The following is an 8345-nucleotide window of genomic DNA, read 5'->3' as shown; positions in this document are numbered from 1 at the left end:
AAAAAAAAAAATGTTAAAAAATCACAATTTTTTAGATTTTTTTTTTTTTTTTTTTATTTTTTTTTTTTTTTTTTTGGACATACCATTCGCTGCACCTGGCTCCAATTAGAGAGTTTTTGGTTCCTGAATAAGATGAAGCCTCGATGTTCGCTCTCGTACTTTCGCCGGACAATTAATTCGAACTGAAAAGGAAAAATCATATTGTAACACAGAGATTTTTATCACAAAATTTTTATTATACTGAATAGAAATACGCCGTTCTCGCGTTATCGCCCGGTAATGTTTTGTTCCGATTAAAAGACGGAAATAATTCGTTTGGTATCCGTGCGCGATATTAAAAGGTTAGCAACAATAGTCGTAGGTAATTTGCTATTCAAAGTCACGCTGCGCGCAAAAATGTATTCTCGCGTGATGATGTATGCATCACGCGCGTAATCGTACAGTCGGTTACACGAGCACATCGCTACACGTTCGGCTAAACAGATGATAAAATAAATCGTGACAAATTGCCAGCGAGATGTGGCAGTCTCGCGTCACGCAATTGCAGCGGCGACGCATGGTTTCACCGAGTTAAAGAATGAAAAAATACGACAGAGGAAGGAGGGGGAAACGTGCAAAATACATCGATTGAATTGCGCGCGATTTAACATAAATAAATATTTATTTATTGCATTTATTAATTATACATCCCTATCTTTTTAATAATAAAATATAAAATATGTAAAATTATACGTAAAATTAACGTTGCTTGTTTCTCAAAATATAATAATATATTTTGCATAAAGAGTGTACATGTATTTCAAGCAAGGACAATTAATAAAAATGGTGTCGCAATTTCCCCTTTTCCTCCTGCATTCTACAATAAAAAAATGTAAAAAAAAAAAAAGACAGACGACACCGGAATTATGTCTGCGCGACACGCGAAAGTAATTCCTGTGGCGGGTGACTTCCTGATTTCGCAGAGTTCAGCCTCCGCGGACTTTCCGACTGTGATGAAAGATTGCGCTTGCGCATGTTTCATCTCTTAAGTACATCCGAGAAGCTGATTCTCCGGTACTAACATTGGTGCTTGCAACGTGTTTGTTCCTCGCCATAGTTTCTCGTCAGACTTTTACAATTTCGCATTCGTAAGGAAAACAAAGAGGAGAATGACGAGGAGGAAAAAAAAGGAGGAAGGAATATAAAGGATAAGACAAGAAGGTGAAGACGAAAAAAGAGAACTTGCTAATAAAGGTAATAAAAATGTCGTAGAAACAACAAGTAATACGCGAGAAATATATTCTCAATAATAACAATACATTGCGAGGGAACAGTTATGAAATATAAATGCATCTCTCCCTCTCTCTCTCTCTCTCTCTGCCTATTCCTTTCACCGTATTCCTTTCATATGGTCCAGCGAGGCGAAAGGCAAACCTTCGAGCGCACGGAAATGGACCACTGAGTGCGCTCAGGCTCCGCATTAATGCATCACTAAGTAACTCGCGGTAATGAGCGAGTGGTTGCTGGCAAGTATCTGGTAAGTACGGAAGCAAGTAACGAATATGCGTCCTTTGCCATTCGACTTCCTTTCCGCAATATTCGAGTGTAAAATGATAGCCTTAAGTTATTTCTGCTTTCATGGAAATGTTCTTACACTCAATTACACAGTTGCATTTATGCATGTATATATTAAACATAATTATTATTTTTACGAAAACAAAGTTTCGTCTCGTGAACAAAATTTCTGCAAATTAAAGACAAATATCTTGGCACAAATAATAGACCGCCGAAAATCCAGTGAGTCGGTTTCACTAAGTACTAAAACATAGATTCAACAAGACCATTAACGAGCAACAATGTATATGTTGATTGTTTGCCGACGAAAATGTACGGCGCTTTAGTCATACACAAGTAGACTCGTTATAATGTTCTATGGCAGTTAACCTCTTGTTAATTAAATGTTAGATGTTTCAAAAGAGATCTTCGTTGACGGGAATCCAAATAGGAAAACGTACATGTGTATAAAAAAAATAAATTTAGAAAATTTCAATATTAAAAATTTGTTTGTCAAATTTGTGTGGAATAAATGACAGTCTTTTTCTCGTGATTTTCCCTCTGATTTTATTTGCATCGCAAAAAATAAAACTGCTACTCAGAACAAAATTGTGATACATCTCCACTTTTAAAGATCTCGTTAGTCTACAGATTTACGTCAACGTCAACTAAATGAGAAGATTGCGCGAGCTTTTTAAAAATTGGACGGGAAAATCGGGAAAAAAAATAAACAATTCGCATCTTATACAATATATTTGCTTGCACGAGAGCAATCCCACGCATGCCCCTCTTATTACGCGTTCTCGTTTCCCTTTACTTTCTATGTACCGGTACGAGCTAGCAATGCGCAAATTCGTGCCGCAATTTCGCCGTAATTTAATTTAACGCGGCATCGTCCGAGCAAACTTTCTCGCTTCCTAAATCCCCCGAGTAGGTGAGCTTGCTCCCGCCGAGCTAAAGCGGGCACAAGCGGATGAATTTTTATCGCTCTCTTCCCCTACCCCCCTCTCATCCATCGTATCGCCGTTCCCTGTCACGCTCTAATTTACAGGCTGATTTTTGGCGAAATTGTGAAATTGCAGTTGGCAAATGTAGAAGGGAAGAGAAAGATGCGATTGCGCGAGGCGGAAGCTTCATTTCGTATTTGGGGGCGAACATATTCGCCGGATTCAATTAGTGTGTAAACTACTTCCTGGGTTGAAACCTCAATATAAATTCTAGCCGGTTACACGATAATCCTGTATTATTATTGTTATTATTATTGTTGGGCGAATAAATTATTATATGACGTACTGTTACATCCTACACATAGTTCATTCGCTTATTCGATCCTCCAGTAAAACAATTCTAAAATACTATCGAGAGAGGAGAATTACGAAAAACAATTTTTATATATATATATAAATCATATTTTTGACGTTGGTTATTCTTGACATTCCACGTTACTAGTTTCAGTACTCCATATTTTTCTGTATTGTATCGCAATGTCTCGTTGAATTGTTTGATAGCGGATTTGTGGAGCTCTCTCAGTCGCGTTCGTGCACGACCCTAGTAATTTCCAATACAACGCTGCGGATCGAAAGGATTAAGAGCATCTATGGATATACGAACGGAAGCGAAAATGGCGTGTTGTGTTAGTAACGTGCGATCTTTTCAGTCATCATCTATATCTGTAAGCTGCGACCGATAAATCATATATCGCAATAGTAATAGAGTGCAGCAACATCCATTTTAAGAAATACATATGTCTATTAAGAGCTCAATGACAAATCTATAATTCTTTGACGATCATTTTTAAACTGGACACTCTATTTGCAAGTGGTTACAGATACATAATTGATATGTAAGATATAAAAGACGTTTCACAGATTCTCTTATTTCAGAACAGTTATCGATTCAACGATAATTATTATTATCACTTCTATTATATCTCCAGAAATATTGATTATTGATTATTATATATTAGTTACATCAGAAATATGAGCCAAATGACATTTGTCATTTGAGATAATAGATTGAAAACGGATGTCAGCGCAAAAAGAAGCAATTATTTTGTAACAGTATAGATAAATTAAAGAGAAATATAAATAATAATTAATATAATTAAAACATATTTTTGTTCAAATGTTTATTTAAATGTTAAAATGTTAAAAAATTTTAAATATGTATTTTGAAAAAAAGATATGTTATATATAATCGTGTGTGTGTGTGTGTGTGTGTGTGTGTATTTAAAATATTTGCAAAGAAAGATATATTATAATTGTATTTATTTTTTCACAGTATTTTTAAATTTTTTAATATTTTAAATATTTATACCAAATAAATTTATTAAAATTTCATGAAGCGCGTTGACTATTAATGATGACATTGGATGGATTTAAAGAATAGATCCGTTTCCCATTTTCGTGTCATATTGGAAATGTCGTTTCTTGTCTCTTCCGTACGATTACACTAAAGGTATTCGCGTCACGCGATTTTATGGGTGATACATCGAAAGCACATGAAAGCACCATGAATATTTCGATGCGCATCAAGAAAATGCACACGGAATAATAGAATAAAACAACGCGAATGAATGAAATCCCTTTTAGAATTTTATGGAGTGTGATTTTTTCTCAATTTTTCAGATCGACAAGTGTTTCCTGAAAGGGTGATAGAGAGAAATTAAATTTACAGATAATTTTAGAAATAACTAAATAAAAGACCTTGCAATTATCGTACACGTTTTGTTTTTAACTAACTCACATTTCAGAAGAATTATGTTCTTTGTGATACTTAATATTACATATTATATTAGAATTATCTCTCTTCGGATGTGTATAAAATTCGAGATACAATACATTTACAATACATTTAAAAATTATATAAATTAGAATAAATAATTTAAAGATAAATTGCTGGATTAACTTTCGTCAATGTTATGTTTCTTCACAATTTGCGCAAACGCTTCGAAAGTTCCCCGGTGTGGAATTACGTCAACGAAATTAACATTCGCCCGATAGACGACAATTTGTCTTTGCGCCATTAAAATTCTTCGAGGAACTCCCAGAAGGAGTTTCCAGTTGAAACATCCTCCAACAACTCGGCTGAAGTAGTCGGAGTCCTCGAAATGTCGCAAAAAGTTGGCCGATGTTAATGGCTCGGTACGATTACGTGAACCGCAAAGCAGCGCGAGCGGTAGCCGCGACGGGAGCGGCAAAGAACAAAGTACCGTTATTCCTTGCGCCGAGATGCAGCAGCGATACTCTCGGCTCCTGGAGCATCCATGCCACCGTGGACGAACTTCTCGCCGTTGAATTATGCATGATTTTCTGCCCTCGGCCGCGTCGCCGTAGCCGCTAACCACCCGCGTCACCGCCACTTTCGCCGCGCCTTATTTAATAATCGCGGCGAGATCTCTGGTATTAGAGAAAGGCAATGCTGAGTGAAAGAGCTTATATGAACTCAGCTTATACTACACATCCGAATCGTACTATCCTCCGGACCGAGATTCGATAAATTAAAAGAACATGTGAAAGTCGTATTTTTTAATTCGCTAATCGAACATTCTTTGAATTATGCAAATTTCAGGGACACACATTTATAATTTTATACCCATTTTTCATCTACAAATTTAAATATTAATTAATATTTAATATTTATATAATTAATTAATATTTCAATTTAGATTTATTTAATTCCACGAAATGTTACAATGTCAGCTTGTCAAATATATTTGCATTTCAGTTTCATTCCAATTTACTTTTTGCAGTCGAGTATCAATTGCGGCGGGACGAAGCGAATAAAAAATAAAGAAATTAATATAAACGTCATTTCCACGTGCTCGTACGGAAACATTCTCATCGCGGGTGTCGCGTCGGAAACCGCGCATGGACAGAATTTGCGAGAGTGGGCGCCTCTCCGGTGACTATAGCAAACGCTCCCCGATGCGGATACGCTTCGAAGCACCAGCCGTTAGGAGCGCAAGCTCCGCTGGTGCTTCAAACTTAATCCTCCGCGTCGTCATAAGATAACGGCACTCGGCATCGTATAAACTTCATTGTTCACGATGTAAGCGCCTGGCGCAACATCGCCGTTACATAGTCGCGTCTACATTGTTCCGGTACGATTGCATCTCTCTTTCTCTCTCTCTCTCTCTCTCTCTCTCCCTCTCTCTCTGTCTCTCTCTCTCCCTCTCTCTCTGTCTCTCTCTCTCTTGGGTGACATCGACGTCGATCCGCGCTGATCCGCGACGTCGGTTTTCGATAAATTAGACCACACGGGATCGTCATGGTGGACTGATTAATGGAGCTCTTGAACACGCGTCTTTACTTCGCGATGTGATTGCAGGAGATGAGAGTGGTTTGCGAGAAATCGAATGGAACAATCGGAACTACAATTCCTTTCATTTTTCTTCCTCGCATGCTTTTGCCTTATAGATTTATATAAATGGAATAAAGATTTATATGCAACCTGTTTTTAGTTAAAACATTCGCATTTATGATAAATGAATTTTATGTAATGTGTTTTGAGAATTGTATAAAAAGTAATAGCTTTATTGAGTAAATTACTCGTTTAACATGTAATTAAGAAAATTATTCGATTTATTATTTTAATTATAATAATTTTACTAACCACATTTCGACCCACAAAGTCTTACATTATTACTTCAAGTAGCGGAAAAACCTGTAAAGCAAAGACGCTGCAAGAATTCAAAACAACTGAGCTGGAATATGAGATAAGAGAGCGCGGAATGGAAATGCTCTTCGGCATTTTTCGTAGAGATGAACGATGTCATAGAGAACGAAATATTCTGGAAAATCTAACAAAAATTCATAAATTCAAAAAATCACAAACAATAAATTATGATAGCGTTTCTCTAATAATTTTGTTAAGAAGTTAATTGGTAAATTTGTATAATAAATTTCCTATATGTTTTGTTTAATACGTTTCCTATAAAATAGAAAAAATTATATACTTTGCGTGATAAAATAGCCACAAAGAGATAAAGATAGAAGAGACATGAATTTTTACATCTAAATATTATAGTCACTCTCAAAAAATTAGTTATTCTATAAGATTAATTATATATAGGTATATAGAAATTTTTATTGAAATAAAGAAATATTAATCGTTTATTTTGTCTACTTAATTGTATTATACAATTTAATCATGCAAATTATAGTACTAACACAAATTGTTTCTTTACTTTTAATTTATTTATACATGATTAGAAATTTATAAAAAAAAAAAAAATAAAATATTTTATATTTTTTAAAGAGTTTGGAAATGTATAATTAGTGTAAAAACTTTTTGAGCACATTTATAAACCTTTTAGAATATGCATCATTTAAATTTATGCATGACAGAATATTCGCGAAAGGGCAAATGTCAACCGGATAAAAAAAAACGTCGGTTTTTTCGAAAAAAAATGGTGTTTCATATCAAAGGTGCAATTGTCCCTCGAAGCCACTGCCGTTAAGAAGGCAGAAGTATAAATTCTCTATGGTGACATTCGTCCGTTTTTATGCTAAAATTAGGAGTCGAGGCGTAGAGATATATGGAAAAAGGTCAATTGTACCTTCACTGAATAAAGAAAGATGAGTCGTTCGCGGTCTCTTGGGAAATAAAATTTATACCGACGAAAATTCACGTCTTTCGTTACCTCTCGTCACGTCCTATTTCTATCGCTATTTCGTCATGCAAAGTATAATTTTATTTAAAAAAATATTGAGCTAAAACTGAAAATCGTTCTATTACAGTTAAAAAAAGTTACTGTTTAATTTATACTCATATTAGTCAAGAATTCATTAATCGTTAATATTTATAACAGTCTCAAAAAAGAAATTACTTTTTTAAAATGCTTTATTAGCCTAAATCTTGATAATCAAAGATGTTAGAACTCAAATAAGGAAGCCATTTTGAGAAAAAATAAATAAAAAAAGAGCGAGAGAGATAGAAGGAGATTGATTCCGCGATCCGCGAGCATCATGACGATTCGCGTTTCCCGTTATATTTCGTACACACGATGCATACAAGCCGCAAGCCAAACGCGAAGTTTTTGCAATAAGCCCCGAGAATCACATATAGATACGGCGCGTATATCTGCGGGTTTTTCAACGCGTCTATTTATCCGAAAAAAATCCGCTTGGAGTAGATGCGCCGCGAGATATAAAATTTACTCTTCGGATTTACAACGATAGAGAAGATAAAAAAAAAAAAAAAAACAAAGATATTCGCGCAACGAAGATACATGCGTGCGTGCCGGCAAAAGTGCATGTATATATGGATCAGAGAAAACGTTCGTTTTTGTCAACGAGGATAAAAAACGTTTTAGTTCCAGCGTAGGAGATGCTGGAGGCAGAAACAATTTTCGATTCGGCGCATGCGAAAATTCATATCGCCGCGTTGAAAGGGGACAGAGAGACACCGGGTGGTCTCGAAAGAGAGAGTGGGAGAGAAAAGAGAGAAAGAGAGAGAGAGAGAAATGCACGCGCGGAACGGCGAATCGACATGTTTGCAAATGTTCGACGCGTGGCCGCGACGCTGTGATGGAAGAAAAAAATTGCCTATTTCAACGTCCAGCATTTTCCCAGGCGCGCCACCCGCCCCCCCGCCCGGTAATCTAAATTGCGGCTTGCATGCCGACGAAATATTTCCGGTGCGTGTACGATGACCGTGGCTATATCTCTCCGCCCTTCTCGCTGGCGAAACGCTTTTCGAATTTCGCGAGAATGCGAGACGTAACGTTATGTCTCGCGATATTTTTTGCGCCCCCACTGTTTCCTTGCCTCTTTCATTACATTTATTTTATTTCATTTTTTTTTTTTTTT

The 8345-nt window shown here is 36.1% G+C and overlaps 1 protein-coding gene across 8 annotated transcripts in view; it reads right to left on the bottom strand.

Moving 5' to 3' along the window:
- Positions 1–8345, bottom strand: part of LOC115239201 (putative polypeptide N-acetylgalactosaminyltransferase 9) — a 241688-nt gene that overhangs the window by 124468 nt on the left and 108875 nt on the right. For all 8 annotated transcript variants that reach the window (XM_029813585.1, XM_029813587.1, XM_029813583.1 and 5 more), the window contains one exon: positions 84–182. The gene's annotated coding sequence lies outside the window, so the exon portion shown is untranslated. The remainder of the gene's footprint in view (positions 1–83; positions 183–8345) is intronic.

This window comes from Formica exsecta, unplaced genomic scaffold, assembly GCF_003651465.1.
Source record: "Formica exsecta isolate Colony F162 unplaced genomic scaffold, ASM365146v1 scaffold365, whole genome shotgun sequence".
Taxonomy (NCBI): Eukaryota; Metazoa; Arthropoda; class Insecta; order Hymenoptera; family Formicidae; genus Formica; species Formica exsecta.
Note: the sequence above shows the minus strand (reverse complement) of the source record. Positions and strands in the feature narration are given on the sequence as shown.